Consider the following 15,837-nt stretch of genomic DNA (forward strand, 5'->3'; position numbering starts at 1 on the left):
GGGCCCAGCAAGGAGCCAAGTGTAGCTAAGGCGGTGAGGGCCAAACTTTGATAGGCCCAATCAGCCAAAGGAAAAAATCAGGTCTTTAGCACAAGAGCAAGGAGGACCTATGGATGGCTTTTTGGCAGGGATGGAGGTAGGAGCACGATGGGATCAGGTCTGCTTTAGAAGACAGAGCAGGGGACGCCTGGGTGGCCCAGTGGGTTAAGCCGCTGCCTTCGGCTCAAGTCATGATCACAGGGTCCTCGGATCGAGCCCCGCATGGGGCTCCTTACTCAGCAGGGAGCCCGCTTCCCTCTCTGCCTCTGCCTGCCACACTGCCTGCTTGTGCTCTCTCCCTCTCTGACAAATAAATAAAATCTTTAGAAGAGAGAGCAGAGAGCAGTGTTAGACGCTGAGACCATGGGGAAGCCTTGCGGTCATCCTGGTGGGGGAGGTGGTTGCTCTGAGTAGGATGGTGGGGGGGGGGGATATGAAGGGGAGTGGTCAGGATTCAGAAATACTTAGGGATTTATCATGTAAAACAAAGAGGTTCTGGAGCTGGCAGTCAGGTTTCCGGTGTGACGATGGCTGAAAGGCAGTGCCAGTGAGACAGGAACTCAGGTGGCAGGGAGAAGTTGGGTCCTGTTATCTCCACTGAGTTCTTTTAGGTAGAGAGACTGGTTCCGGCCAGATAGCTGGGGGGGGTGGGACAGGGTAGTGATGCTGTTCTGAGCACCCGCTGATCTGGGGGAAAATTCCAGCTAGTGTGTGTGTGACAGGGAGTGGAGGTGGTGGTTAGAAATACTCGATTGCTTAAGATCTGGGAACATCCATGTCTGGGCATTGGAAAGGATTTCATACCTCATATGGAAGACAGAGCCAGCAAGAATGAAGCCAAGAAAACTGTTTCCTGCAAGCACAGAACTATTCTGGGCAGCAGCCACCCGGCTAACAGAGTGCGGGGCCTGGCATACAGTAGGTGCTCAATAACTGAGGAGGCTGGCCTAGCATCTGAATGTGGGGGCCACGGAGGGGATGCTTTACCCACTCACTCACTCACAGGTGTCTCCCTCGGCTTCAGAGATCAAACTGGGAATAGTGGTCCCTTCCTCACCTGGGAAAGCCTTGGTGTCAGGACAGAAAGGAAAGGAAAAGTGAACTTTTATGAATACCTACTATGTGCCAGGAATACCTTTACAGCTATTGTGAGCATTTACTTACTAGATTGACTTGAAGAGTGAAGGAATTCCCATTTGAAGTTCAGGGAGGGCATGACTTCTCCGGCTCAAGGACACACAGCCAGCCACTGACAAAGGTGTGGTTCCAATTTGGCTGTCCAACCCTTCAGGCAAGAGAGAAACTAGGTATCGGAACAAAGAGACCCAGGTTGGTTCTGAAACCCCTCAGGCTTCAGGGATTTGAACAAAGTGAAACTGATGCTGATGTAATTTCAAAGCACCCTCCACCCAGAGGATGGGGAGGGGATGAAATTCCTAAACTGGGAAAATAATTACATCCCATTCAAGCCCTTGGCAATTTGCCACTAAAGGTAATTAGCACTGAAGGCTGAAAACAGGGAGAAAGCACACTGGCCAGGGGCCATGGGAGAAGCAGTAACAAATTATTGTTCTTTGAGAATTACAAATATCAACAGGTCAATTCAGGGACTGGGTTGGGCACTGAGCTCCCAGAGAAGAGCTCTGCTTCATGCTGCCACTTGGTTCGGACTAGGGTGACGGAAGATCCTAGTCCCATATTGCTCATAAGACCCCAGGACCCAGGAGCAGTTCAAGACAGTGAAACTCTGCTCCCACTCTTCTGCACAGGCTCCCCAACCCCTTAGCAAACTGGACTTCCAAGGGAAGAGCGGGCCAGGGGCTGCCATAGTAACACAGGACATCCACCTACCACCACTCTCCCTCAGGGAGCTCACAGCCTCATAGAACCCAGAGTAGGAAACTACTTGAGGTGATACCCAGATTGTGGCCTTAAGTAACCCCGAATCACATATTGAGAAGGCCTTCCTTCTTCAATTTTATCTCACTCTATCATCTATTAAGATATCTTCAATACCAGGGTGCCTGGGTGGCTCAGTGGGTTAAAGCCTCTGCCTTAGGCTCAGGTCATGATCAGGTCCTCAGGTCCTGGGATGGAGCTCTGCTCAGCAGGGAGCCTACTTCCCGCCCCCCCTCCCCCGCCTGCCTCTCTGCCTACTTGTGATCTCTGTCTGTCAAATAAATAAAATCTTAGGGAGAAAAAAAAAAAAGATACCTTCAATACCTCCCTACCAACAGCTCATAGTCTTTGGCAGATAACAGATTCAAGCTAGAATTCAATCAAACTATGGTCACAGTTACCTTCTATTCAGGGCCAATGAGGTCGGTTTTCCATCAACAACAGAGATTTAATTCTAAAATAAACCGATGGGAGTTTAAAAAAAAAAAAAAGTGCAGATCCTCGAAGAATCTATCAGCCAGTAGGAAAATGGTGCTGACGTACATCATGCCAACAGCTCTCTAGGGGTAAGCAAGAGGAAACACACTGTCCCCAGCTAGTGTCATAGACTCAAAACTATATTGTGGAATCCATGTCCCACCTTTTCCCAAAATGCCCTAGAGATTAGAGTATTTTTCTTTTGGTCCGAGATCAAGCAGCAAAGGACCAGCTTGGGATTAAAAAAATAATTAAGAACTTTGTTATTGTTTTCTATGGGGACTGTTTTCCTCCCTCCCACCCCTCCCCTGGGGAAAAAACAATATAAATAAAACTACTTGGACTCAGTTGATATCGTGTGAGTTGAGCATTGTTTTGCAACTAAGGTCTTAAGATATTTTAACAGACGGTGATAAGAAACAGTCAAGTCCTTCCACTCAGAGAAAGATGATGACTTGAGGCCACCAGTCCCAAGGTTAGGGACCTGACTTCCAGCATCAGGACTCACTTGACACCTTTAAATGCCTGAGCACCGTGGTGTCCCTTACCAACCTCTCATCATGAGATTAGAAATATAAATAACATTAAACCACAAATATATACCTACTAGGTATACCAAAATTAGAACTAGTTAATACTTCTGTATTTTATTTCATTTTTTAAAGATTTTATTATTTATTTGAGAGAGTGAGAGAGAACATGAGCAGGGAGAGGGAGAAACAGACTCCCCTGCTGAGAATGCAGCCCAAGGCGGGGCTCAGTCCCAGGACCCCAGGATGATGACCTGAACAAAAGGCAGATGCCCAACCATCTGAACCACCCAGATGCCCCTATACTTCTGTATTTTTAAATTTATTTATGGCAAAGTTCTGAGTAAGACTATCATTCTGTTCTTCCTTTTTTTTTTTAAAGAATTTCCTTCTTTCTCTCTCTTTCCTTTCTTTCTTTGGCAGAGAGAGAGAGAGCTCAAGGAGGGGGAGCAGTAGGCAGAGGGAGAAAGAGAAGCAGGCTTCTCAAAGAGCAGGGAGCCTGACGTGGGGCTTGGTCTCAGGACCCTGGGATCATGACCTGAGCTGAAGGCAGATGCTTAACTGATGTCCCATGCTCTTGAGTTTTGTTTGATTAGAGGAGATTCTTACACTTTCCTGGTGTCCTGGGCACCTTATTATCCTAAACTCTGCAGGCTAAGGGAGGGAGGGGCAGGGTGGGAGTATGACTTAGTACCACAGCTGCTGCACCCTGGATCAGAATGTAGAATGTTGGTGTGTCACCTGTCAGGGTCACTCTGTGCTGTTAGTCTGACATCAGCCTTTTAGCCAGCCAGTAAAGACCTTGCCTTTTGTCCGGAGATTAGCTGGATTCTCAGCAAACAATCCCAGTTTACTCCACACACACAATCTGTGTTGGGGACATGGAGAGATCAGGAAACACAGGTGTAGAATAAGAAATAAAACAGTCGATGGGCGCCTGGGTGGCTCAGTGGGTTACGCCTCTGCCTTCGGCTCAGGTCATGATATCAGGGTCCTGGGATCGAGCCCTGTGTCGGGCTCTCTGCTCCACAGAGAACCTGCTTTCCCCTCTCTCTCTGCCTGCCTCTGTGCCTACTTGTGCTCTCTCTCTGTCAAATAAATAAATAAATAAATAAATAAATAAATCTTTAAAAGAATAAAATAAAATAGTCTACCAGTCACTACCATAATGCAGAGCTGTGATGAGACACCTCAGAGTGTATGAGAGCAGGGCAGGGCCCTAGCCCATGCCTTGTCCCACCTTGTCATTTCATAAATAAGATTTCAGTGTTACCAGTGGTTCCTGAAAAGGAGGGATGCAGGGCATCTGGCTGGCTCTGCTAGTAGAGCATGAGACTATTGATCATGGGGTCATGAGTTCAAGCCCCATGTTGCCTGTGGAGCCTACTTTACTTTTTTTTTTAATTTTTTAAAGATTTTTTTAATTGGGTGGCTCAGTTGGTGAATTGGCTGCCTTCAGCTCAGGTCGTGATCCTGGGGTCTTGGGATCGAGTCCTGCATCGGGCTCCCTGCTCTGTGGAGTGTCTGTTCCTCCTTTGCCACTCTCCCTGCTTGTGCTCTCCCCTACCCCCTCTCTTAAATAAATAAACAAAATAAATTTTTAAAAGATTTGATTTATTTACTTTAGAGAGACAGAAAGTGTGAGCAGGGAGAAGTACAGAGGGAGAAGGAGAATCTCAAGCAGACTCCTGAGCCCACATCCCACAACCCCAAGACCATGACCCGCGGAGAAACCAAGAGTCAGATGCCCAACGGACTGAGCCACGTAGGCACCCCTTGTGGAGCCTATTAAAAAAAAAAAAAGGAGGGACTAAATGCATGTGTAATTTGATTATACGCAGGTCCTAGCACACAGTAGGTGCTAAAAAATATATATTCGTTGAATCTGAATACATCTTCGTTGAAGACCTGCTGGAGGAGAGGAGAGGGTGGCACCAGGTCTAGGCTGAGATTCTTAAACCCGGTGGGGCAGGAAGAGAGCTAAGAAGAGCCACTCCCAGGCAGATGGAATGTTTGCTCGTGAATGGTTGCCTGGTGTACAGTAGCTTCTATACCAGCTTCTGTATCTAGTGCAGAAGCACCAAGAAGGGTGCTTGGAGGAAGTAGTTTTCTGAAAGTCCTACTCTGGCCCTGCTTTGACATGTCATGACCTGCCCAACGCTGAGGCCTGGAGAATGTCCCCCATCCTGAAGACCCTCCCCTGCTGCCCTCAGGAATGCAGTGCCCACACTCTGGGGTGGGAGGCCATAAAGTTCATGTCTACAGGCCATTTTGGGCAAGTTGCTCTCTATCCCCTCCCTCCTGGGAAGATCAGGTGATGCGGAGACAAGAAGAGTATTGTGGTGCGAACCAGCATTTGGAGTGTCCTTAAATGGATGTGATTCTGCGGCACTCTCTAGGCACACACATGAGCACATGCCTGCCTGCACGTCCCCCACCGGCTTTAAGCAGGAGAAATAAGGGGGTGTGTGGGTTCTCTCCTCTCCCTGAAGATATAAGGAAGTTGGATGATTTCTGGTTCATCTTAAGGAGAAACGAGGAAGTGAATTTTCCTGGATAGGGCATTTTTGGTAACAAAACAAAAACTGGAGTAAGAAGGAATTGTGAGCTGTTAACTGGAAATTCCAGGGATCTCCATGAGCCCAGGACACCAAACTCTGCCAGGCCTCTAGTGCTGGAGGCAGAGGCTGCAGCGACTCGCGCAGTGACTCGGGCAGCAGGTCACTCTTACCTCGGTTTCTCTCTGCGGAACTGCGCCCTTCTCCTCCCTCCGCAGGTGTGCTCCACGTCCTCTGGATCCACGCGGTTCCACAAGTCCCGCAGAAGAATCTGCCCTCCCCTCGCAGTTTCTTAGTTCAGATGGAGTTAGGAGACACGTCTAGGCTCTGGCTGAACCTGATGCGGTCAGCTGTGTCCAGGGATGTGCATGTGCAGGGGTGTCCTGTGGTGGCTACTCAGAGCGGTGGGTACCGCGGCCGGGCTTCCCCACGGGATGAAGGAAATTGCAAGCAGGCCCTCTATGTAAGTATACAGTGAGGACGAGAGTATGGCTTCTCACTTTTAGAATCAAGGAGTAAAAGTGGTTTGCGAGGAAGAATGTGGAACGAGGGAATCCCATCACCTGGGCATCTAGTCCCATTCCCAACCCCATCCATGCCTGTCTCCTTGAGAGCTGCCATGTTGGCACTCCGTGACCCCGCCCCCACCCAGAGTTGATTGGCCCAGGAGTGGCCATGTGATCCAGCTGGGCCAATCCGATTTTCTTAGGCATCTGCACAGCACCTACTGCCCTACTTTGGTAGGGACCTCCCTGGGGAAGCCAGGTCCTGCTGCAAAGACTAGGAAGCAGGGCAGAAGGTCCTCGGGGAGAGGATCATGGGGCAGGTGAAGAGAAACTCAGGAAGGAAAGTGGTTTGGATTAGTGACTGATCAAATCCCTGCCTCCAGTTTCTTCTGGCAGCCTCTCTACCCTTGGGTCACAGACAAACTTTTCTGTTAGTCCAGCGAGAGTGGTTTTCTATTGTCTGCAACTAGAATCCTCATTACAGGTAGCTAATAAAGTGATAATAGTAATAGCTGATATTTATTGAATGCTCATTATAAAGGGTACCAAACACTCTTCCAAAGGAGGGTTATATACATTGTCTTAAACTCAGCAATTCCATGTGGTATGTTTTATGCCCATTTTCAGGGAAGAAGGAACTCAGGTCACACTGCTCCCTGTCTCAAGGTCACATTAGTAAAACCAGATCCGAGCCCAGGCAGTCTGATTCAGACTCTGGGTCACTATCCTACAGCCTTTTCAGTGGAAGATGGTGGGAGGTAGGGACTCAGGCTTTCCGAGGCCACCTATCACATGCTTACTCCAGTCCTACACCCACACAGGACAACTCGAGCTGGGGAATTTGGCAGCTGAGGTGAAGGGATTGCCCTCTGTCCTACCCCCAACACTCCTTAGAGGTAGGGGAAGAGTCTGGAGTCCCTGGGTTTCCATGACACTGCACTTTGGGGTGCTAAAGATTAAACCACTGGCTTTCCTTTCTCTGAGTGCTTGGAGCCCTCTGGTACCACCAAGGAGGAGGCTGGAAAGGAGACTGAACTGTCCTGGAGGTGTGGTACATGATCACTTTCACCTTCCAGGAGCACTTGCTGGGCACTTCGTGAATGAGCAGTAGCACGTCGTTCCTCTCCCAATCAGAGGCTGTCAGGGACCATGGTCAGGGGCTAGGAACTGGGTGCTGGCTGCCTGCTCTTGACTTGTTCTCCAAGCCTGGTTCATTATCTGTAGAAGCGGATCATTCATAATAACCTCTATCCAGAGTCAAAAATGAGATAATGCATCCAGAGGGCTTAAAAACCCAAGAGAGATTGGGAAAATGTTTACGTTATTACATGAGGAAAGCAGGGATCCTTAGTGTGTATCCTATGATCCCATTCCTTTTTTTTTTTTAAGATTTTATTTATTCATTTAAGAGAGAGTGAGACAGAGAGAGCACAAGCAGGGGGAAAGGAAGAGGGAGTGGGAGAAGCAGACTCCCTGCTGAGCTGTAACCCTGTAACCCTGATGAGGGGCTTGATCCCGGGACCTGGAGATCATGACCTGAGCCCGAGGCAGATGCTTAACCATCTGCCACCTAGGTGCTCCCTACAATCCCATTCTTTTAGAGTTTTTGTTTTGTTTTAAATCTGGAAAGATAAATACCAATGTGTTAAATGGAATATTTCTGTGTGATAAGATTCCAAGTATTTTGATTTATTTTATTTTCTTCCTTTTGCATTTAAACTTTCTAGCATGGGATTGCCTGGGTGGCTCAGTCGGTTGGGTGTCTCCCTTTGGCTCTGGTCACGATCCCCGTGTCCTGGGATTGTCCCCCCCTCCTCACGGTGCTGAGCTCCATGCTCAGTGGGAAGCCTGCATCTCCCTCTCCCTCTGCCTGCCGCCCCCCCCTTGTGCTCTCTTGCCTTCTCTGTCAAATGAATAAATAAAATCTCAAAAAAAAAAAGCATAAAATAAACTTTCTAGCATCAACATAAATGGTTTATATATTTTAAAACAGATCATACTTTATACGAATAAAATACGTTTATTACTTACTTCTAAATGCTTTGGCAAGTATAAAGTCCTCCATATCCTCCATACATGCGAGCATGTGAGCACTTGCATAAGTCCTAAAGCCCCTGGGTGCGGCATATTTGTGAGTTGCCTCACCAGCATTCACTCCCCGCTTCTTTCAGAGCAGATTGGGTGAACCAAATTCCATCCCACCTCCACCGGTGGGCCTGGATCAGCTTGAATCCATCATTGTGGTGATTGTGTTAGGGAGCCCATGATGGAGGGTGGTCAATCCTAAGACTTGTGTCTCTTTGGGGAAATAGATCTCCACTCTTTTTGGATATAGTGAAGGTGACTTCTGTAAATTGGTAACATTGACCTGGGTAAGAATGGGACCAGGTCCAGAAGGAGGGAGAGGAGCTGAGAAATGGAAAAAGAGAGAAAAACCAGGTCCTGATTATATCACTGGGCCACTAAGAAAACCTTCTCTCCTGAAGGCACACTTTTTAAGTCCGTGTGCCAGTGAATTCCCTGTTTTCAAAACCAGTCTGAGAAGCTGGATTTTCTGTCAGTTACAACTTCCTGGTCAATAAAAAAAACTGGGACCATAAGTGGGTTGTTGTGAGTAATAGACCCCAGAGCTTGTGAGGCTAAGGAGGTAGGGGAAGCACAGGGGGTCCCCAGCCTCCTGGTTGAGAAGTTGGCATTTCTTAAATAGCTGGTGGTAAAGGAATCTGTTGAATCTTAGAATTCAAGCCAGGTGCCTATAAGGCTGCTCTGTAAGGAGACTCGTGGGAAAATTTCAAGATTTTAGAAGGGTCTTTCCTTTTTTGCAGTTATTAGTAAATTCCTGCAGGAGAGACAGGATTCCTGGGAAATAGGCCTGTTTGAAAGGAGGGAAGGAAGTGTGAGGGTTTTTCTAAAAGGAGCCCCCCCTTTTAAAATTTTTATTTATTTATTAGAGAGAAACAGAGCACAAGCAGGAAGAGTGACAGGCAGGGGGAGAGGGAGAAGCAGGCCCCTCGCTGAGCAGGGAGCCTCATGCGTGGCTCGATCCCAGGACTCTTGGATCATGACCTGAGCCAAAGGCAAACACTTAACTGAGCCATCCAAGTGCCCCAAGAGAAGCTCTTTCTACCTGAGGTCTGCAATTCAAGTTGACGGTGAATTCAGGATTCTTGTCAAAAGGGGGAATTTTCGGGGCACCTGGGTGGCTCAGTAGGTTAAAGCCTCTGCCTTCGGCTCAGGTCATGGTCCCAGGGTCCTGGGATCAAGCCCCACATGGGGTTCTCTGCTCGGCGGGGAGCCTGCTTCCTCCTCTCTCTCTGCCTGCCTCTCTGCCTATTTGTGATCTCTGTCTGTCAAATGAATAAATAAAATCTTTTAAAAAAAATCTTTAAAAAAGGGGAATTTTCTATGTCAAGCTGTGTTTAGTGTAAGCACACTTTAGGAAGTGGGAGCCTTGGCAGAAGATAAAACGGAACACCCCTCAGGTCCCTCGCCAGCATATCCTGTCAGGCATTCTTTGTCGGACAAAGACGCCCAACTCCTACTCTTTTGCTTCTGCTGGGATACAGCCTTGGGACAAGAGGCCAATCAGTGGTACCTCTCCACACTTGCCATGGCTTTGAGATGTCAAGGTGAAGGCCATCCATGAAACCAATGGCAGGGGGATGCACTGAGACAAAGACCAGTTGTCAGGAGATAGGCCATGTTCTGGACACAAAGATGTGGCAGTCTCTGGCTTGGGTTTCTGGTCCATGTATTTGACTAAAAGAAAATAGACTGGATACCTACTAAGCCTTTAAGAATAGAATGTAAGATTGCTTTCATAATGCTCCATCTACCAATGTCCACCACGCTTTGTCCACGCCCTAAAGCATCCTCAGGTCCCTAACTGCATCAGACAGGAAGTGAGAGGCAAAACAGTGCAGCCTCCAGGGGGAACATCTCCAAAATCCATCTCAGATGTGTCCATGGAAGACAGGGAGATGGACAGATCGGCCGATGCACAGGCAGAAGGACAGATGAATCTTCAAGGAAGATTCTGTCAAAGATGATGAAAACCCCGTGTGTTGGGGTGGTTTGGAGAATCTTTCCCTTATCCTGGGGATAGCCAGCTTTTCTCCTACTTATTATGGATGGCTTCACTCTTGCTTCCTTTTGAAAATGCCACGGGACTGCTAAGACTCGGCCTGCCTGAATCTTCTCTGGCCCCTGGAATCCAGCCCCCCGGAGATGGCCTTGACCCTTCCTTTTGGCCTACAGCCTTCTTCAGGGATGAGAATAGGAAGCAACATGCTCCTGTTCAGAGCTGGGAGCTCAGAGCTCAGAGCCTGCTCACAAGTCCTTTTAGAAATAAAGGACAAAATAGGGACATTGTTCCCGGACAATGGGGTTTCTCACAAGCGGACTTCCCCTTTTGTGAGGAGAGCTCCCTTGAAGAGCAGCTGGGACTTGCCAGTTCCTAGGGCACTGAGCTGCAAGCTGACGGCAGGGAGGGACCTGGAACTGGGGTTGGAGCTGTTCATGTGAAGGGACACCTTGGGTTAGTACGGCCTGAAAGACTGGACTAAGAGAAGACCGGGCTGGAGCAAGGGCCAGGCTCCAGATGGGATGAAGTCAGGGGCTAGGGCGGGATTAGGGAGTAAACCTAGGACTGGGGCGGAACCCAGGGCAGGTATGAGGCTTGGAGGGGAGAATGGGTTCTGGGAGGGCATGTCACAGCTCAAAACAGCTCAAAAGCCTGGGCATCAGACATAGGCGGGGCATCAGACTTAGACGGCTCAGGTTCTCTTCTGATTGTCTGGGGGACCTCCAGCTGGCTTTCTCTCGCCTTTTATCTTTGCTCTGGTGTCATCTTCATGCCCTTGAACATCTTATTTACTGCCACAACCCGCTCCACTTGGCACTCTTGTTCCTCCTCATAGTTCTTTTTTTTTTTTCTTTTTTAAAGATTTTATTTATTTGACAGAGATCACAAATAGGCAGAGAGGCAGGCAGAGAGAGAGGGGGAAGCAGGTTCCCCGAGGAGCAGACAGCCTGATGCGGGGCTTGATCCCAGGACCCTGGGACCGTGACCTGAGCTGAAGGCAGAGGCTTTAACCCACTGAGCCACCCAGGAACCCCGCTCCTCATAGTTCTTTATTCACTCTCTTAACATATTTTTTTCCCCAAAGATTTTATTTATTTATTTGACAGAGAGAGAGAGACAGTGAGAGAGGGAACACAAGCAGGGGGAGTGGGAGAGGGAGAAGCAGGTTCCACTCTGAGCAGGGAGTCTGACATGGGGTTCGATCCCAGAACCCTGGGATCATGACCTGAGCCAAAGTCAGCCGCTTAACCGACTGAGCCACCCAGGCGCCCCTCCTTTACCATCTTCTAATGTACTCTATAATACGTATTTATAACGCTTATTGTTTATGATGTCCTCCCTAACTAGAATGTCAGCTCCATGAGGACAGAAATCTTTTATTCACTTGTGTCCGCGGTTCCTAGAACAGTGCCTGGCACAGACAGGGATCTAATAAATACTGGTTGAATGAACCTAGTTGTTAGGTTTCTCTGATCTGAGAGCTTCCTCCTTTGAAAAGTGAGGGGAGAGAGTCACGATGCAGCCTGCGAGCTGCAGAGAACAAGTGAGATCACGTCTCCCACTGGGCTGGTGGGCACTTCCACCAAAGACAGCTTGTATATGCCTCTGTTTCCTCATCTGTAAAGTGGGGAAGTCCTGCTTTATAGGGCTGTTGTGAGGAATAGCAGTAGATGGATTAATAGGTACAAAGAACTTAGACCAGGGCCTGTTATGAAGTCAGGGTTCAGTAAGGTTGGGCATCATGTTGGTTTAATGAAAGTGCCTTGTCCTCAGTCTTCCCAGTTCATTATCATACAGAGTTGACGATGGGGCTGGAGGAGGCACTAGGAGGCAAGTGGCTGAAACTTTGGTCATACCTGCCCTTGAGATAAAATGTTCCTTTGAATATAATGGTCTAAACAGGCAAACGTTTCCCGACACCATCCCCTTTAAATATTTTCCCAGACTTCAGCCAGTGTTTCCCCAGCCCTGGGTCAGGACCAATTCCTCACTGCCCCTCCCCGCCCCCGCCCAGAGTTTCGTCTCCTCTCTCTGTTTTTTCCCCTTCCTCCCTCTCCACTCAGCCCTGACCCATGTGTGCCCCCCATCCTAGCATTTCCCACTGCAGGAGGCTCCCCAGGGGGCAGTGGAAATGAGAATTAAAATTCTGGGCCTCTTGGCCTTCTCACCTCAAACTTGGCTTTTTTTTTTTTTTTTTTTTTTTAAGATTTATGTGTTTATTTATTTGACAGAGAGATGGATTGAGAGTACAAGCAGGAGAGGGAGAGGGAGAAGCAGGCTCCCCTCAATGCAGGGCTTAATCCCAGAACCCCAGGATCATGCCTTGAGCTGAAGGTAGAGGCTTAACCGACTGACTGAGCCGACTGACTGAGTAACCTCTGAAACTTGGCTTCTAATGCTTGGTAAACTTACGGCCTTGCTAAAAGCAGCCGGATAAGCTGTTGTGGGTGAAAAACATCCAGAACAGAGCCCAGATTCTTGGAGGAGCTCTGTCATTGCTTACAAATGCCAAGGAAAGGTTTAGAGATATGAGGAGGCTTGAGATGGCGTCATCATCAGTGAGCCAGGGGCAAACCCTCTGGCATGGAAGGTCTGCCTGTCGCAGTCTGGGCAGAGTCTGGGAGGCTGAGCTAGCAGGAAGTTGGGGGAAGCCCATCCCACCTTATCATGAGCCCCTAGCACCTGCCCCTGACTTCTGATCTCCCCAAAGCTAGGGGGATAGCTCTTCTGGATGTACCACGTGGCTAGCATTGGGGCCTCTGTGTCTGGGTGATTTCCCCCAAGGTACCATTCCACGTTGGGAGTCCATTGATGGGTTATCAACAAGAGGAACCGCTTTCTGGGCAGCCCTGCCACCTTCCTCCCCTACCTCTCCTATCCTGCTCCTGGCCTTTGTCCCACAAGGAAAATTTACCTGAGGTGGGGGCAGGGAATACCCAGCAGCCATCACTGTCCCTGCTCCCTGGGTACCTCCCCTCCTGGTGCTATCAGCCTAACAGGAAGGAGGCCTGGATAGGAAATTAGGAACCCTACCCTCCAACTCTGCCCTAGCTTTCTGGGGGAGCTGAGAAGGTCACTCTCCTTGCCTAGGTTCAGATGCCCCCCTGGCTGGTTGGACTGACAATCTCTAAATCCAGCTGCGATTCCAGGACCACTGGGCTGGTAGTAAGCAATTCATTCCATTAAGGTTTCTCTACATCTATACATACCTTGTCTCTGGGCTCTGTTTCTTTGTTGGAAAAATAAGCAAACTGGACTGTTTGACTTCCAAGATCTCTTTGCTCTAAGAACTATGATCTAATGATCCACATGACAGTTTTCATTTTTTTAAATTTATTCATTTTAGAGCAAGGAGAGAGAGTAAAAGAGAGAGACAGAGCACGAGCAAGGGGAGAGGCAGAGGAAGAGGGAGAGAACTTAAAAGAGACTCCACGCTGAGCATGGAGCCTGATGTGGGGCTGGATCTTGGGACCCTGAGATCACGATTTGAGCAGAAATCAAGAGTTGGACACTCAACCAACTGTGCCCCCCAGGCACCCCCTGACAACGGTTTCATACAGTGGACAGGACAGGTACTGATAATCCCCACAAAAAATGAGGAAACTGAAGGCCAAAGATGTAAATTTCCCGAAGGTCAGGATCAAAGCTGGGGCTTTTTCTAATTTTTTCTACTCATTCATTTATTCCATATTTGTTAAGAACATGCTATGCTATGAGGGGCACCTGGGTGGTTCAGTCAGTTAAGCGTCTTCCTTCGGCTCAGGTCATGATCCGAGGGACCTGGGATCGAGCCCCGCATTGTGCTCTCTACTCAGCCAGAGCCTACTTCTCCCTTTCCCTGCTGCTCCCCATGCTTGTTCTCTCTCTCTGTCAAATAAATAAAATCAAACAAAAACAAAAACAAACCCACACTATGAGCCACTTGCCTTTAGCAAGGCCTTAAGTTTACCAGGCATTAGAAGCCAAGTTTCAGAGGTACCTGGGCAGCTCAGTCAGTCGGTTAAGCCTCTACCTTCAGCTCAAGTCATGATCGTGAGGTCCTGGGATTAAGCCCTGCATTGCGGGGAACCTGTTTCTCCCTCTCCCTCTCCTGCTCCTCCTGCTTGTACTCTCAATCCGTCTCTCTGTCAAATAAATAAATAAATAAAATCTTTTTTAAAAAAACAAAGCCAAGTTTGTATTTCCTAAACTTCATTCATTTACCACCTCCATGATCTTCGCCATAATAACCTAACCCATTAAATACATAAATAAATAATATTTACTCAATGTTTTGATTAACTTTTTAAAAAACATAAACTTAGGTCAAAAAGGAAACTTTGTATCATTCCTGTAAATAAAGAAATAGTATCAATTGCTAAAAATACAGAAAGAAAAACAAATACAAAGACATTCTTGATTTCTGGTGCCAGGCCCCAGTTCTGGCTCCAATATTATGATAAGTTCATATGCTCTTTCTGGGTCTCTGTTTTCTCTTCTGTAAAATGGAATTGTTGGGAGATCTTATATGTGAGATGCCTGGCTCTGAGCTGCCATGGAACAGGTACGAGACTTCTGGGCTAGTGTTGATTCTGTTGCTGCTGACATGGTCTCCTCTCTGCCCTGGACTTGATCGCCTCCTCACCTACAGGAAAAAGTGGCTGCAGGAAGATTGGAGCTTAGATACTGAGGATGGCAGGGATCTGGGGGACCCAAGATCACTGCCTTCGAGTCTCTGGCAATTGTGGGTTAGAGGCATAAATTGCTCCGGGCAGCACTAAGTGTCACTGAGAATACCCTTGGCTTGGTGGCAGTGAGTTCTTTGTCACTGGAGGCATTCAAACAGAGCTTGGGGCTTGGCAGAAGATTGTCAGAATTACACTCAGTCTGGTTCTCAGGGAAAGGGAGCAAATCCTTCCTCCTCCTGCCCATGAGGTACTGGTCCCTGGGGAGCAGGGATGGAGCCCATAGCATTCAGCATCTGCTGCTGTCCACCCCCCCTCACATTTATCTAGAATTTTAGAGTTTCCTGTGTACTTTTCAACTACTGTCTCATATGACCCTCCCAGCACGTGGTGAGGGAAGCCGGGGGAGACAGGGTCTGCCTGCTAAGGAGCAGGCGGATACACGGGGTGGAGGGGGGGTGGAGGGGCAAGTGACTTGTTCAAGATCAGGAGGGTGGAGTCTTGAACCCAGGCTGTCTGGCTCCAGTGCCTGGGAAGAGTAGCTTCCTCCTCTGTGACCCAGGAGACTTGTGGCTGGGACTCTGCTTGGGACAAGTCAGCATGAACCCTGACTGGCCCCTTCCTTGTCAGGAGAAAAGAGGTAACAGCCCCTGTCCATCGGAGGCTCCCCTCCCGGAAGCCACCCTTCCCAGGCCATCCTCTGCTTCTTTTGGTCCTAGCCAAGGAGACAGTCCAAGGACAGGGAAGAGAGCTAGCAGGGAAGAGTGCCGTGGGAGGAGAGAGAGGGCAGGGAGAATCAGACACACAGGTGGGCAGTGACAGGATAAAGATGGATAGAGATGTGCGGAGATCCGAGGAAAGCCCGGTAGACAGACACAGACAGACACAGAGAGTGGGGCAGGAGGAAGACCACAGAGAGACACATAACGAAGTTGCAGCCAAGGATGAAGACGACTGGGATACACGCGCACAGAGCGGAATCCGCCCGACCTCGCAGAGAGGAAGGGACAGAGGGTCCCCGCGGGAAGCCAGGAGGTGGAGAGGGCCGGGGAGCGCGGGGGGACCGGGAACGCGCAGGCA

General features: G+C 48.8%; 1 protein-coding gene across 1 annotated transcript in view; it reads left to right on the forward strand.

Annotated features, from left to right (window-relative positions):
- Positions 1-15,287: 15,287 nt before the first annotated feature.
- ALPL (alkaline phosphatase, biomineralization associated) overlaps positions 15,288-15,837 on the forward strand; it is a 56,734-nt gene continuing 56,184 nt past the window's right edge. Inside the window, exon 1 of the mRNA XM_004741266.3 lies at positions 15,288-15,397. The gene's annotated coding sequence lies outside the window, so the exon portion shown is untranslated. The remainder of the gene's footprint in view (positions 15,398-15,837) is intronic.

This window comes from Mustela putorius, unplaced genomic scaffold (assembly GCF_011764305.1).
Source record: "Mustela putorius furo isolate JIRA1106 unplaced genomic scaffold, ASM1176430v1.1 tig00003853_pilon_pilon_pilon, whole genome shotgun sequence".
Lineage (NCBI taxonomy): Eukaryota > Metazoa > Chordata > Mammalia > Carnivora > Mustelidae > Mustela > Mustela putorius.